This window comes from Astatotilapia calliptera, chromosome 3, assembly GCF_900246225.1.
Source record: "Astatotilapia calliptera chromosome 3, fAstCal1.2, whole genome shotgun sequence".
Classification (NCBI taxonomy): Eukaryota; Metazoa; Chordata; class Actinopteri; order Cichliformes; family Cichlidae; genus Astatotilapia; species Astatotilapia calliptera.
In genome coordinates, this window is record NC_039304.1 from 46,582,157 (window position 1) to 46,600,018 (window position 17,862).

Consider the following 17,862-nt stretch of genomic DNA (forward strand, 5'->3'; position numbering starts at 1 on the left):
AATAAACAAAGCTGACATCTACACTGATATGCTTTGGGTAAAGTGTTAAGAACAAAATGATGGGAAGTTATTAACTTACAGGGGGCTGAAGTTAAAAAAAGACCCCCAAAATTAATTGTATGAACTCAAAATGGTTCTCAGTAGTTTGTATGACCTCCACATGTTTGTATCGATCTCTGACAACATCGGGGGATGCTTCTAATGATTGTGTCCTGGTGAAATCCTTTCTTTGTTATAGGTCAGGGGATGAAGCTTGTCATCTAATTGGAAGGTTGTGCGTTCGATCCCTGGCTGTTCTAGTGTGCATGCAAATGTGAATGGGTGAATGAGGCATGTTGTATAAATACTCCTCAGAGTAGAAAGGCACTAAACAAAAAACACTCGATTTACCATATCCAACACTGAGCTCCTGCAAAGTCAGAGAGTGAAACAATGTCCCAGAGCTGTTCTGTTGGATTAAGCAGGAAGGGGTGGGGCCAGTATACATTCTTTCTTCCTCCTCCAGCAGCTGCCTGCATACTCTCACCACCGCATTGTTGTGCACCAGGACAAACCAAGGACCCACTGCACCAGTGTAGGGTCTGACAGTGAGTCCAAGAATTCCTCTTGATACCTAACGCCAGTCAGGGTGCTGCTGACTAACCTGCAGAGGTCTGTGCATCCGTCAGTGGATATGATCTCCATGACCATCACTCACTCACCACCAAACCAGCAATGCTGAACAATAAATAACATTCTCTACAGATTCTGCAGACCTTTTTACATCCGTCTCATGTGCACTGACAGGGGCACAGTGTCAGAGCTGCAAATTAACACAATGCAGCTAAAACTGATTGACAAACCCTGTTACTTAACTAACCAGATCAAAATCACAGATGTTTCACTGACCACAGATCGATAGAAACACACATGCTGATAGTAAGTGAACATAATGTGTGAGAGAAAGCAGCCTCTCATTATAAGACACTGAGTCTCTGCATGCTGCCTTTATGGAGCTACAGCTGTTTGTATACACTGAACTAAAAGCTTTGTAGCTGCATCCTGACTCCTGACACTACAACACATCACACTGACACACACACTGTGTAAACCTCCCTGCTCTGATTAAGCCTTGTGACGTCTAAACACAATAGCCAAGCACGCCCAAAGGAGCTTTATGCCAGTGGTCAGCAGCACTCTGCATCTGGTCTCTTAATGGAGTGGTCACAGTGTCACAGTTGTAATAAAGGTTTTTGTGATTGAGTTGCATGTTAATAAATCTGTAAATGTTATATGTTTGCCAGTTTAAGTATCATGATGCTGGTTATAACTGGTTGCAAATGTTAAGATTAAATATCTCTTTAATTGATTATTTATAGAACTCCTGATATTACATCACTAAGATTGCTTTTGTGGTTTATTTTAATAGCATCAAGCTGTAAAAACAATCAGTTAAATGGCTGTTCTACTCTATAGCTGTTGGAAGTTTTGCCACAGTTGTGCGCTACTATTGGAAAACTTGCAAACCTCACAAAATGGAGGCAAATTTATGGTCTACAGCGCCCTCTTGTGGACAGATTGTGAAATATTGCTTGTGCAGCAGAAGGTCATATTATTGTCCATCCAATAATATTTCATTCAATATTCAATATTTATTTTTTCCAGGAGCCCACACTCACACGCTATAACATAATGTTTTCAGTCTTGGGTGGATTAAGACTGGATTAAAACAGTGTTTAACGTGTCTCTGGGACTTTTTGAAGACAATTACCCAAATTCTTAGGTAGCTGCAGTCTGTCTTACAGAAGACTTGTAAACACCAGCGTTTCAATGCAGTTTTCAGAAATGGTCCTTAAAGCATCGTAAAAACGCATCGTTTACTTTCTGTTTTGGCCTCCTGTCCACACTGAGACGGCGTTTTTGCTGATGTAAAACACAGCATTTTCAAAACGCTCTCGAAAACGCATACATTTGAAAGCTGTGCTTTCACTTCACAGTGTGGACAGTAAAAACAGAGACTTTCTAAAACGATGACGCATTTTAGTCATATGATGCAGTCATGTGACCGATTCAACCAAGATGGCGGAGGTTATCGTCCCTTGCTTGCTCTCAATTTTGACAGCCCTATTAAAGATTAATATCAGTTTGTAAATGCTCCAGATAGCTTTTCTTCAAATTCTTTAATTCTCACTCGCTTTTGCAATTTTGCGTTACTCTCAGCAACAACTCCACCTCATTGTTAGTCCATTTAAAAAAACTCTGTACTTTTCTTCAACATCCTACCGCGACGTTTCAAAGAGCCGGAAAGTAAATAAACGGCACGCATGTGCAGTACTGGAACGTAAGCATTTTTGGCCATTTCAATATGGACGCACACTCTGTGAAAATGACTGAAAACTCTAGTATGGACGCGGACGCCTTTTTCAAATCTATCCAGGCTAGTGTGGCACAGTCATTTTTGAAAACGGAGATTTTCCGGGTTTTTTTGTTTTTTTTTAAGATCCCGCACCAAAAATGAAGGAAAACGCTGCCAGGAACGTGCCAAAGCAACAGTTGGCGATATATTCCTAACCGTGTCGTAATGTTGGCCAATCAGAAGTCTAGAAGCCTGGGTGGGAAAGAGTAAACAAAGATGGTGCATAGAAGCAGAACTGAGTCCTATGTGTGGAGGGACAGTAACTTCATGTGTATATGTAAACATTTAAACACTGCAGAGAGTACAATTAACAGTAACAGTATTTTCTGTAAGTCCGCCCTTGTAACATCAAAAAAGCCGCACACCTTTGATGCTGCGCTTTCTCCGTTTTCTTCGTCCACACATAAATGCAAAAACTGAGTTTTTGAAAATCTCCGTGTAGGTGTGGACGTAGCCTTAAACTCACCTAACCTCCCTCGTCATTGTCCTGTAATCAGCACAATAAGGCAAACATCTCCACTGAGACCAATTAATGCAGTGACACCTATAGCCTGGGGAAAACTGCTAGATTTCCTGTAGTCCAGATGATAGATGGGAGTGGCTGGATGCATGTTGGTAGACAAGAAACCAGAAGATGAAAGAGTTTGAAGGCTGATCTAATTTAAGTGGAAATGGACTAAATGGTCAAATTGATTTCATATCCACAGAGAGCTCAGCTGTCCTACCCTTCATGCCACAAAGCTGCATTTTAGCCACATTACAGTTGTCTCCCTCAACTAGCGTGCAGTTACCTTGTTGTGGTTCACAGTCCAACAACAGCTACAAGGGATTCACCTACACATACATCAGGCTTAGCATGCAGCACAACAAGAACAGGCAGACTCCTCTGTATCAACTATATTAACATCTGAAGCTTTGCCTTTACAGCCCTCTGCATCTACAATTCCTGTGGTCTTTACTCATCTTTTACTAGTGCAGCCTCTTCCTCCTGCTTCACCGCAGCCTCCAGCTACTGTTATGATGCCGCAAGATGCCAATCTATAGAACGTATGTGGATAAGTGTCGCCACTCAAACAATATCGCTTCATAATCGCTGATAAGGAGACGAAGTCAAAAGCAAAGACTTATAGTGAACTATTCAGATGTTGACAGTCTACTCCACTGTCACATCCACCTGTTCATTATCCTGCACCATCACATCTACAGCACTCCTACCCAGCACCTTTTTCTGCAACTCCTTGCCCTCTCTCATCTAACAAGTATGATGGAGATGATAATTGCTTCATCATATGTGAGCCAAACTCCTGCAGTCTTTTTAATAGCTGATTTAGGTCGGTTCTATCCTGCAGTGTTCCAACAAGTCTTCACACACTAAGCCGGTTTTATTGTCCCACAAACCTGTCCATCCACTTTTTGGTTGAGGAGGGTCACCCGCCCCAGATGTACTCAGGTGCACTTCTACAAGATCCTGACTGTACGGCATTGGAAGCCAGATGACGTAGGCCATTTCTGAATGTTCATTGGTTGGCAGGTGAAAAAAGAGCAGGAAGTGATAGCAGAGTTTACAAAGAACAAGAGAACCTAAAAAACTTCAAAGATCAAAAACTAAAGCACGAAAAGCAAAGACAGTGACTGTAGCGATACTTGTCTTTGTTTTTAACACTCGGGAGCTTTTGGTATGTTAGCCTTCGCTCTGCTCCCCGGCTGGCTGACAGACCAACAACAACACGAGCAACAGACGCCACAGACCGATTAAAGCACAGAATCTGTGCACTGCCATCATTTTAACCACAGATCTCACTTTAGTCAGAAGGACAGTCCCCACAGTGGTACAGATAGCAAACATGCTAACTCTACGATAAAACAAGTAGACCACACCCAGCCTCGTGATGCATTCACGGACACAAACAAATGGAATCGACATGAAACAAATTATTTGTGAAGTATTGGCACCACGTAAACGACAAAGATACCATTTTTTCCTTTTTTTATCTCAGAGGGGAAAATTTTGGTTTATTAACCTCACCTGCCGAGACAAACACGAAGATGCCAAAAAACAGCAAAGTGGAGCAGAGTGACGCAGTTACAGCAAACATTTCCGTGTTCTTCTTTCTGATGATCGGACAAGTTTGTTCTAAATGTGCTAGTCTGATGATATTTTCTGCGAATAACAGACTATGACTTTAAAAAGTAACTACAGGAGATTCAATTTAAAGTTTAAGCAAGACAAAGATTATTTGAGCTTCAGCCGATCGTTTCAACTTCAAACTTGCGTTCAGTTCTCTTAAGGTAGTCGCATTTAAGTGACGTCAGGTTCGCTGAGCTATACGAACAATAAGTGAGTCATAAGAAAAGAGGTGAAAACTAAAACAGCTCTGAGTGTTTCTTGAATGATCTCCGTAACCGCTCTCATCCATAAACAATCAGCTCCATGCTAGAGACCAAAGGACTTTAAAATCGTTCCACTATACAACAATGTAAATATATAAAAATGAAGCCCTCAAACACTTTCCTGATTGGCGTCCTGTCTAACTTCTTAATAAGGACTAGAAAGTTTCTACCCAAATATTTGCTCATACAATTAAGGTAGCTTTAGCTTTCGTAACTGATGAGACACAAACAGAGGAATTGGTATATCTCTGATCATATAAGAATAGTATTAGACCTTATTGATTATTTACTTCTCATTTGATTTCTACAAAACTTTTGATTCCATCCAAAAAAAAAAAAAAAAAACATTCTGCACTTGATAGGTTTAGCTTTGGGGCGTTTCTTCTATAACACTATCAAGAAATGTACACAAATGTGAATTGCTTTACAAAACTGAAGTCTTTATTTTCTAAAGCAAGATTCCACTAAATGTGAACAAAACTTTTAAAGACTCCATCAACCATGAAACTGTGAAAATAACTCAGTTTCTTAAATAAAATCTGCACTGTTTATTTACGATGCAATTTGTTCTTTGTAAAATGTCAAAATGTTAGTAATTATTTTTATTTTTATCTTAACCTTGTTTCTATCTTACTTCACTATATTGTGAAATTATAAAGAACACCATTATGAATCCCTTCCCAATATTCTAAATGTTATTTATAATGTCCATCCATCCATCCATCCATCCATTTTCTTCCGCTTATCCGGGGCCGGGTCGTGGGGGCAGCAGCCCAAGCAGAGAAGCCCAGACCTCCCTCTCCCCAGCCACTCTACTCTGAGTCCCTTGTGAATGGCCGAATTTCTCAACCTATCTCTAAGGGAGAGGTCAGCCACCCTTTGGAGGAAGCTAATTTCCGCCCCTTATATTCGCGATCTCGTTCTTTCGGTCACTACCCACAGTGCTGGACCATGGCCTCAGATTTGGAGGTGCTGATTCTCATTCCCACCGCTCTTACATTCATATCAAAGTTTGTGTTTGTGTTTTGGGTTGTTTATATGTTGTTGTTTTAAAATGTGCGCGTTCGCTTGAGTTCAATACGGTATTTTCGTCAAATGCGCATGTGTGTGAGATGAAAATACTGCAAAGTTTCCCAGTAGGAGCAAGTTCGCCCTTAAAATGGCAGGAAAAAAATGCACAGCAAAAAGAAAATATGAAGATGAACACAGGACGTTTTTAACAGAGTGGGAGAGTTTATATTTTTTTGTTGAACGCAATGGTAAGCCATTCTGCCTAATATGTCAGACATCATTAGCGCATTTCAAAGCTTCAAATCTTCAGTGCCACTTCAGCTCACTCCATGCTAACATCGACCAGGAATTTCCAAAAGGGACTGAACTTCGCAAACACGAGTTGGCCACTTTGAAAAGTCAGGCAGAAAAGCAGATACAGTTTTTCCAAAAATTAAAGAAGCAGTCAGAGACCATAACGCTCGCATCCTATCAGCTGGCTTGGAACATTGCACGGGCTAAAAAGCCACACAATGAAGGGGAGTTCGTTAAAAAATGCCTCAGTGACGTTGTTAAAATTTTGTCTCCTGAAAACGACAAATTAAAACGCATGGTATCAGACGTCCAACTGTGCCGCCACACTGTTGAACACAGAATATCGGACATTAACACGACTATGGAATCACAGTTGCACTCTGACCTTCAAGCATGTGAGTATTTTAGTGTTGCATTGGATGAGAGTTGTGATATAAAAGACAAGCCTCAGTTGGCAATATCTGCACGGTCTGTGTCAAACGATTGTGTGATCAAAGAAGAACTCCTGGATATTGTGCCATAAAAGACAGAACCCGTGGCATAGATGTGAAAGAAACCATGATGGCTGCATTTGGAAAAGCAAATCTACCCATAACGAAATTAACTGCAATAGCCACGGCTGGAGCACCAGCCATGATGGGATCTGTGAACGGGCTTGTGGGGCTGTGCAAAGCTGACCAAACTATTCCTGACTTTTGGAATTTCCACTGCATCATCCACATGGAGCAACTCGTGTCTAAATCATTGAATTTAGATAACGTCATGAAGCCTGTGATGGAAATTGTCAACTATATCCGCACACATGCGCTTAACCACAGGCAATTCAAGAATTTCATCGCTGAGCTGGACCAAGGGCTTCCAGGTGACCTGCCGCTGCACTGCACTGTGAGGTGGCTGTCAAAAGGCCAGGTACTCTCTAGCTTCTTTGAGCTTTTGGATGCCGTGAAACTGTTTATGGAAGAGAAGGACAAGGACTAGCTCGAGCTCTGGGACCTCAAGTGGATTATGGATCTGGCCTTTTTGGTTGACATGCTGTGTCACTTGGACAGACTGAACCTGACCCTGCAGGGTAAGTTAAAAATGCTGCCTGACCTGGTGCAAAGTGTGTTTGCGTTTGTCAACAAACTGAAGCTGTTCAAGACTCATATTCAAAAGGGAGATTTAACGCATTTTCCCACTCTGCTAAAAGCCAGCGGGCAAGTTGCCAGCGCTGCCCTGAGTAAGCAAAGAGCCAGATATGCAACGCTGATTGAAAACTTGCACGAAAGCTTCGTGACCCGATTCCATGATCTACAATTGAAAAGGCCACAGATTACGTTCCTCGTCGACCCATTTAATGCAGAGACCGGTTGTTTGAAAGTCCCGCTAGTCACAGATGAAGCTGCGGCTGAGTTGGAGATGATAGATCTTTGTGAAGAGGACCAATTGAAACCTGCTTTAAGGGAAGGGACCATTGAGTTCTGGAAAAGTGTGCCAATGGAAAAACGGGCTGCGCTCAAGATACTGTCAGTGTTTGGGTCAACATACGTCTGCGAGTCATTGTTTTCTACCCTATAAAACGTGAAATCAAAGCATCGATCTGTTCTGACTGACACTCATGTGAAAGAATTGCATATATTTTCTTGACAGCTGTTTTACACAGAAATGATCTGTGACATCATTGTCCACAGCTACATCTTAGTGACCATATTTCCATGCCGCCTGTGTCCATGGCTCTCTGCCTTCACTGGTGGTCACCTGTTGAGTCTCTGGAGGGGTCTGCCTCCTTCATCAATATAAGTCACTGAAGGGTTGTAAGGACCACTTTGGTCCCGCAGCCAGGCCAACAAAAGCATTCTGTCAGAGTTCTTATTGTATTGGCCTCCTTGCTGGCGTCTGACTAAGCCTCCTGAACTACCCTATCATCACCATCAATGCCGGTCTGTAGACAAGCTGTTTCTGCTGCTAATCAGATGGTCAGCACTCATAGTTTCTCAATCTATACTGTTGGCCTCCTGGCTATCCACCTCAGTAGCTTAATCTCCATCACTGGCCTCCTGGATGCCCCCCCCTGAGATACTCAGGCTCACAGGGTTTTTAGTATTTTGGATTCTGTTCACCCTTCCTCAGTTCAGAGTTTTCTGGACTTCTTGATTTTATTTTTGGATTATTCTGGATTATTCACATTTCAATTTAATTTTCAGTTTAATTTAAAATTTAAATTCTGTTTATCTTGATTTTAAGGAACTCGTGTTTACTGTATGTTTTATGGTTATGCAGCTCTTTTAGTTTTTTCTACCAATGTTGCTGTGTTTCTTCACAGGGATATGGAGTTGGTATCCATTTTAAAAGAAGATCTGAGAGTAATGGAGGAACTTAACACCCATTAACAAGCCATTAATGGCACTTGAATAAACAAGAGTACAGACCTACCACCAAGAACAGGTCATCCAGGGGACCTGACACACCCCCACCTATTGGTTGGAGATAGACAGAATTGGCTGAGAATCCACCACTCTCCGTGGTCACAGGCAACCAGCTCACCCGTGGTGACAGCAGTTTCAGAGAGCAGCACATCCCCACCTATGGCAACTATGAGGGACAGTAAAACTTTTCCCTAAACCCACTGTCAGAATCTTCCTGACAAGGCATCATGAAAGTGCCACATTATGCCACAAGAATGCCTGAAGTGCCATTACCTCTGGCAAGTAACAGTGACACTGGGGGTACATACCACATCTGTCTCTGCACTCTGAAAGAAGAGATCCTTCTTTGGACATGTGGCATTTGTTCGATTAGGGAGAGGTGAAAGTTTTGGGAGTGTCAGTGACGAGAGAGAGAAAGAAAGAGATCGAACAGCTAGTTTATGGTTCGGTAAGGACATGTCACTTCAGAGTCATCAAGACTTTACAAAGACTTCGGTTCAAGTTCTAGTGGCTAAAGTTTTGCCAAGACTTAGAGGACTGTGTTCTCTGCTTGCACTGTCCAGAAGGGACTGTCACAATGCTCCTATGCCTCCTTGGAACAGGATCAGGTGGAATGACTTGGGTGGGCATACTTGGCTTATTCCCCTTACCACTGACCAATGGAAAAGCTATGACCTTGTCACCATGAAGAGCAAGGTGGGAAATAGCTGCACAGAAGCGACACTGTGTTCCCCGAGTCACAGACCAGGTAATAGGTTTAACAATGTCCATCAATGTCCACCTTTCTTGTGCCATTTGTGTTGCATTCAAGTGATGTGGTAAAATTTTGGCCATGTTGCTATAAGATGGTGGCACTTGATTTTGCTGGAAAATCAAGTCATACCACATCGGGTCGTGTCGAGCAAATCTGAGTCGGTACTAATGGAAAAAGCGCTTGAGTGCACTGTTTGGAAAGTTTGGATATGACCTCTGTAGCCCAATAGACCTGGTACTCGGGCTTCTCCCTGAGACAGAGTTGTCCAGTGAACCCAGATTGGACTACCTCCATAATCTCTGAGAACAGTTATGGGAGTTACATGAGATGACAGACAGGCCGTCTTTGATCAAGGCTCCTGGCTGAATTGAGTTATGATACACGCTGCAGGAGAAAAGGCCATGCATCGAGACAGCAGGTGTGAGTCTACTGCCCAGAGAACAAGAATGGCCTTTCTCCCAAACTGATGAGTCAGTGGGTTGAACAATGCACTGTGCAGACTGTCAGGCATGGTTTACAGAGCGCAGATGGTCAATTGGAATAGGGTGGATGAGCTCTGATCATCTTGCACCCTACCAGCCCTCGATGCCATCTGAGGGGGAGTCAGGGCCCTGGCTCCAACTCCAGACTGTGAGCACAACTTTCAAGATCTCTGAGGCTGAAATGACTTTGTTGTGGACAAGTGGGTTGTTTGGCACAGCTAACCACCTAGGTGGGAAGAAAACTTTGTTTTGATTCTAAGGAAAGTGTGTTTATTGTACATGTTATGGTTATGTTGCTCTTTTAGGTTGATCTTGCCAATTTTGCTGTGTTGTTTTGACTTAAAGTTGTTTTTGTGGTGGAGCTGTTACACCACTGAAGTAATGTGCAGATTCGTTGACCTTCTTTGAAGCACTTTGTTAGTGTGTCTGTAAATGTTGACCAAAGAGCTCCCCCTAGTGTGTTATTGGGGTAGTGCAACCTGAAGTAGTTTCTCACGTCAAAATTAATTGCTTTGGGATTCCTCAGCTCCGTTTGTTTTAAAGAACTACACTTAATTAAGTGACAAAATGTGTTTATTGGTCCTCACTTCAAAATAATATAAAAATTGAAACTAGTAACTTAATGATCTAATTAATCACTGAATCCTCAGCAGCTCTGTCAGTGCGCCCCAGGGTGGCTGTGGCTACAATGTAGCTTGCCATCACCAGTGTGTGAATGGGTGGATGACTGGATATGTAAAGCGCTTTGGGGTCCTTAGGGACTAGTAAAGCGCTATATAAACACAGGCCATTTACCATTTACCATAGCTTTGTCTGAGTGGAAAAGGGTGTGTGTGTGTGTGTGCGTGTGTGTGTGTTTGCATTGTGGTATTGTTGTATTTTTGCATTATCCCTATTAAACTGGTTCAGCAGTAAGAAAACTGTGTGAATGAGATTTCCTGCTTTTTGTAAAGTTTGATAAACTCTAAAATTAAGGGCTACTACAACATGGAGCTTCTTCTTTTTTTTCTTCAGTGTTGGTTCATCTGTCTGTTCAATGTTTGTTATTAGAGCTAACATAGCTCTGGTTATCTTAGACTGACTAGACTGACCGACTAATAGATCCAAACAGTAAAATTTTAAATTTAATGTACTTTGGGGGTTTTTTTCTCTTGAGGGTTTGTTTTTATATGAGTTTATAAGAAAGTTATTTAATTTTCAATCTTTACTTATTTTTTAAATTTAGAAACATCTGAAGAGAAAAAAACAAAGATTGTTTAATTCTAGTTTCATTTATTATTTCATTTATTTTTTCTGTTTGTTTTCTCCTCATGTGCAGTGACAGAAAGAAAGAAAGGAGAAATATGATGAAACTGAGCAGAAGAGAAGTGGAGTAAAGTGAGACCAGGAGGAATCATTAAATGTTAACTTCCTGTCTTTTTGCTGGCAGTGAGTTAACACTAAAAATGAAACTGTTATAGTGTCAGTGGCTGCTGTTTCATAAATTTTACTTTGAGCCCAAATACTACAAGTATGTGTAGCTTATATTTTATAAGATAAGCATAAGAAATCTATACTTATTTTTTTCAAAAGTTAAACTTCTTGAAATGTATTATATTGAGGTAACACTGACTGAGATACTACGTTGAATTATTCGAGCTGAACTATTAAAAATATTCTCAAACTGAAAATATGTTTGTGTACTATACACTATGGAGTAATATATATATATTACCACATAGAGGACATTTAGTGAGGAAACACAAGCAGGACAACCAACCACATGTAAAACATGAGAAGCAGCAAATAGTCCAGGAAGAAAGAGAGGCAGACAGATTATGTGACTCCTGCCAGCACTTCTCCTAAATCACATGACTGTAATCAGATTGACATGATCTTCCTCTTTATACTGTGTCAGTCTGACAGTTTTTGGTTCTTCAGATGATAAAGCATATTGAATCCATTTAATATGATGGGTTTTTTTCAGTAACAGTAAATAACATGCTTCACACTAACTCTGCATGACATTCATCTGTAACCAGTAAAGTGAAGCTTTAATCCTGGTCCAGATGGGTTGACAATAATTATCAATCTGTTAATCTACTGAAGCCCACAGACTTCAGTCAACCTGTCAGATTATCTAAAAAACTGAAAGACGTCATTTTAAACACTTACTGTTGTTCTGAAGGATCTCTGAAGCCCCCCAACACTCTTCTGATTATCAGGATGGAAAAAATAGGATTTACATGAATCAATCCATCCATTTTCTTCTGTTTATATGGGGGCAGCAGCCTAAGTAGAGAAGCCCAGTCCTCCCTCTTCCTACTGACAAAAGATATAATCTCTCCAGCGTGTCCTGGGTCTGCTGTCTCATTCCAGTGAGATATCCAAAGAACATCTCACCCAGGAGGCGTCCAAGACGAATCCTAGTCAGATGCCCAAACCACCTCATCTGGCTCCTTTCGATGTGGAGGAGCAGCATCTCTATTCTGAGCCTCTCCTGGATGGCTCAACTCCTCACCCCATCTCTAAGAGAGAGATCTGGTTTACAAAAGTAAATGTTTCCAACTAAAACTGTAAAGATGACCTGTAACAAGTTTCCTCTGTACCAAACTGACTGAACTGACCAGTAAACTGCTGTTTTAAACAGACACACCCAGATCTGAGCTCTTGCCACAGAGAAACCACTGTACGCTCAGATATTTGATTAACAAATTTCAAAAATGCAAACTAAGGTGTGACCATAACAGGAAGTGAACTTATTTCACTGACACAGGTAGATGTGGAGACAACTTCCCACTGCACTCTGTGAATTTACATCAACTTGTTCTAATGAATAACAATAAAACCCCATGTTAACATGCTTAGGCTCACATAAAATATACACTATTTATAATTAATTGTACACACACAACTCAAAAACCTCACATGAGAATTAAGGTCTCTGTTGGGGCAGTATTTACTTTTATGGGAGCAAAATTATATATTTTTATATATTCCTTAGTTTTCTTTGTTCTGGTTAAATGTACAGAAATTTGTAGTGCAACAAGAATCAGATAAGAGCAGCATGAGAGATGTTTACTTTGATTAGACGAACAGTATTTAGGAGGAGGAAATGGATATTGATGTGTATATAACTGGAGACGAACAACTTAAGCATATTATATATAATATTATATTAAAGCATGTGTCGAACTAATGTTATCTTATAACACTATGAGCCAGGATAATTTGATAAATATGAATGTAAACAATTTATTCAAAGTTTTAAAGATAAAATAATTTTTAGGAAAAATTTGTCCTCATTTGACCTTGAATAAAAGGTCAGAGGTCCAAAGTAACATGATATATGGAATCCCAGATATTATTCCCTACAAGCTGGTACACGTCAATACAAACAAACGTTTACGTTTTATTGAACTTTGACAGACATGCTAGTGCTACCAAACACATAACCTCCTTGGCAAAGGTAACAACAGCAATAGATGAAATTTTTTTTTCCACAAATGTAAGAAAACAAACAAAAACATTATCAGTAAACATTTTAAACACACTGACTGTGATCAAAGCCACTTACTTTATTCTGTTCTTGTCTCCATCTGGTAGTTTTTCTCAGCATAAGGTCATCGGCTCATAACCACAAGCATGTCAGGAAACATCTTCAGGCTTGAAAAACAGATTTAAATCAGAAAAAAAAGTTACAATTAATTTAAAATCAAAATGAATCAGTTTTACACTGCCCACTCCAGCTGTCAGTGTCTACAGACAAAACTTTGCCAAGTCTGTGAACATCTGTGAGAACAGAAACAAGTAGTGGTTTGTGCTTTCTCAGTAAACTGAAGGCTCATATGACTACGTGAGATATGTGGCTGCTCAAAACAAGTTACAGCAAAGATCTATTCTTGCCTACATTTCCTGAAAAAATTAAAACAATAACACATGGATCTGATAGTGTTTACTCTGAAAACATCTGGAGGAATCTTTAAAGTCAGCTTTGAGTTTGTGGAGAAGTGAGTCTCAGAAAGACGTGAAAACACTTCATGAAGTCGTCACCTCAGACTGATCTGATCAATCAATAAATCAATAATTTACTGATTACAATTGTCCGATCATCAGCAGCACTGAGTATGTGTTTGTGTGTTCATCAGTATCCTGGTCAAACTGGTTCAGTGAGTATTATTGGTACAGATGGACTCATTCATTTCCTGCTAGTGTGTACAGTTTACGTACATCATCATCTGTAAAACAAGCTCTACCTAAACATGGAGCTATTTTTAAAATGTTTCTGTTGTTTTGTCATCATCTCTCTGTTTGTGAAGTGATTTCAAAGATTCTTGTTATTGTGTGTACCTGTGAATATTCACTTCATTTCTCTGTGCTGAAGTGGGAGAACAGAAAAAAGAAGCTGTTGTCAGATAAACAGTAAACACTTTGGAATTAGTGACTGGAAATAAAACAGGAACACTGTTTCCATTCTAATTACTTAAAACCAACAAAGAGCTTTGATTTCCTATGTGTGAGATTTGTTGTAAAGGGCAGAAGAAAACTTCAGATCTCTTTGAGTCCATCAAAAAGTGCAAAGCTGAGCAGAAAGCTGCACCAACATAACAATCTGTAAGTAACTGTGTAAACATTTGCTGCATTATTCTTTATTTGACTTAAAGTCCAAATACTAAAACTGAAAATATTTTAAGTCACCAATTCCCAAAAAACAAGAGTGGTGTTCCTCCCACTCAACAAACAGAAAATCCCACACACTCCACCCAAAGCTAAATCCTCAATCTAATCAATCAAACGCAACGTGTTAAAGTCAATGTGTGACCCACCTGCCACTGACACACAAACTTCAATGTGTTTCATTGTTTTTGTAACAGTGACAATAAAGATCTGTTCTTACAGAGCAGTAAATATAGGTCAGAGTAGTCAGTGATATCACCACCTTTTATTTTTAATTCACTTTTTATATAAATAAATACATTCAGATGAATGTGTAATTTAACACACTTGGCTGTGACTAATTTCAACCTGAATTTCTGTTTTTACTGTGGCCCACCTGTAGTAACTTCATGACCCACTGGGGCATCCAGACCCACACTGCTTAAAAGACTTTCTCCACCCTTATCATATCTAATTCAGTGAAATATACATAGTGATCTTGCCACATTAATAAAATATTTATCTTAATAAGAATATCACAGAAATTGATATGGCTCGCTGCCATATCGCACCATATCTGTCACTCTCAAAAGTACAGTTTTTAAATTTAATGTTGCTGAAACAACAAAATAAATAAAACAAATAATGCTATCTGATGGAGAAATCACTCATCTTTGGAAAAGAGAGTTTTTTACAGAGAAATGGCTCTTTCCAAAATAAAAGCTATACTATACGCTTCTTCTAGGCTATATTCTCAGCAGCATATTAAACATATCAGGTCAGATCCTCATAAGGAGAATAAGTGGTAAGTAGATAAAGTTATACAGGCTGGTGACACAGAGACATCCAGGTCAGTCACTGTACAAATGGAAGGCAGAAGACTAGACACTGAGAGGGAGAAATTCAAAAATATATATATTGACTAATCAAAACCCAGGCTGTGTGGCCATGTGGCTAACAGCAAAGAAGAAGCAGTTCAGAAGAACGGCTGCCAGAGATGTGGCAGGGCTGGAGGCTAGTCGAGGTGTGGGTGAAGACCTTTGGGTGGCTTGGTAGGTGGAGACGGTACCTGGAGTGGCAGGTGCAGGAGGTCCTGGTCATGCCATGGAAGGTCCAGGCAGTGCCGAATGCGGATCAGGTTTGGCAGGTGCAGAACCAGATAGCGGAGCGCAGACCTCTGGCTGAGACGTGATATAACCAAACATCGCTGAGGCCTCTGACTGAGACTGCAGCAGGCTCTGGAGATGGGCGTCCTCCAGCCTCAGCTGGAAAGGGACCCATTGGTTTAATTCCCAAAGCGAGTGATGGCATGGAGTCTGTGGCAGGCGATGGCATGGACCTTTCGAACTGGGGTTAGCAGTGTCTGTCCATATTTTTTCCTTTCTCCGAAAGAGCACGAACAAAGTCTCTGTCACTCACCACAGCTGGCTGCTTTGGGGAAGTGTGGATTAGACATGAGCGCTGGTGGCGTAGACGCCAAAATTGCAAGATTAGCAAAAAAAAGTGCAAAAGCAGACAGAACAGAATTTGAAGGACGGCCCTGCTGGTATAAGGGTTTTTAAAACAGCCAGTTGTTAATGGGGAACCAACCAGCAGCTGCCAGGTCAACGCCATCCAAAAACTGCTCCCCAGGTCCTCTCATAAAGACCACACATATAAAACACAATCCAGACACATTCATTCAAAATATGGTCAGGGTTCTAACATTAAAGTATTGCCATGTATAAAGCAGGTGCTCTGCTTAGTGCTGTGCAGTACTACAAATTCTGGTATAAGTCTGATACCAAGTAAATCCAGGGTCAATATTCCTGATACCAATATTGATGCTGTTGACCTATAAAGGCAACTTATGTTGGTGAGATGAGTCTGTCGTAATTTATGAGATGAATCATCATCCATTTGTTAGTTCAAAAAACATGCATTGACCACTAAATAATTCCTGGAGTGTAAAAGTGTCTGACTCTAAAGTGCTTTGGTTTAGCTGTTGTTGTTTAAAAGAATATAAACAAACAAAATAAATTTTCCATAGTGCGTCTCTGATGTAACACCCAGTTTTACCAGTAGGTGGCAGCAGACCTCATATGTGAATCATTCCCTTTTGAAGCTTCACTGTCATCCCTCACAAACTCATTCACAAGCTGGCACGAAGCGGATTATAGGAGAGAGGTCTGGTCTGGTGTCATGGTGTGAGGACAACAACCTCACCCTCAACACTGACAAGACAAAGGAGATGATTGTGGACACGAGGAAGAAGAGTAGAAGACCTCACCTGGACACTGAACACCACACAGCTGACATCTTGCTTGAAACCCATAGAACCACATGAATAACACAGAATAAAATCTTTTAATGCAGATAAAGTTAATAGCTGGGGAAAAAGAACACGGTGTTTAAGGCACATTTAAAATAAAAAACAACAAGGAAACTTAACTGTGTCCATAAAACACAAACATATGTTTATTGTTATTGATGATTTTACAAGAAAATTGAATTTTAAAACTCCAGGTAAAAATACATACTCATATATATATATATATATATATATATATATATATATTTTATCATAGTTGTTCAGGTAAGTAAAAAAAAATTAAAAGAACAACATGTGGATGTCCTCTGGTCTGAGGGGGGGGACCAGTTAGAAACCATCAGCTGGACGTCAGTGGTTGGACTGGTGGACTACTTCAGTGAAGAGTAGACGACGTCTGGCTCTGGTTTAAAGTCTGAATACAAACACAGTTCAAACAACAGGAAACATGATTACAAGCTTTGTAGTTCCATCAAGACCTCCAGTCTCCATCTCTCTGCATCACACACAGTCCCAGTTCAGACGTTACTGGGAACCAGCTCAGATACATATCACAAAGGTTACACACTGCTTTCATTTTAATTTAAAGTTAAATTAACAAAACCCAAACCTTAAACCCACAGAGCTGAAACAATCAGATAAGCATTTGCATTAAAAAGTCCAATATATGCTGTTTTAGTTCACTTTTAGTTCACTTCATTGGTTCTTGGTGACTCCATGAACGATTTTCAAAATACATTTGAAAAAAATTTGTTCATCTCCACTCTGAGATTCAACTAACAGACAGACACTCCTCTGCAGTACCCCGACGTAGTTTTCCACCTCCCTAACTTAGTCTATGTGTTGGACGGCACCCTCTGGTGCCCATCTGCCAATCCACAGGCATCATCCAAGACCTCCACAGAATGTTGCAGAAAGATCAATCAAGACTGCAACAGAAGATCCAGAGTTTTAAGGAATTCAGAGCACACCTTGTCCTCCTCACAAGCTCTTCCACCAAGCAGTTGCATAACTAGAACAGTGACCTTAACCCACTGATAAGCACAATCACTGGACACTGCTTCCATTACAGAAGGCATGACAGTAGGATTCAGAAGATTCCCAAAGTGTTCCTTCCACCACCTGACTGTACCCTCAGTTTAGGTCAGCAGCATCACACTACCACTGTATACAGTGTGAACAGAGCA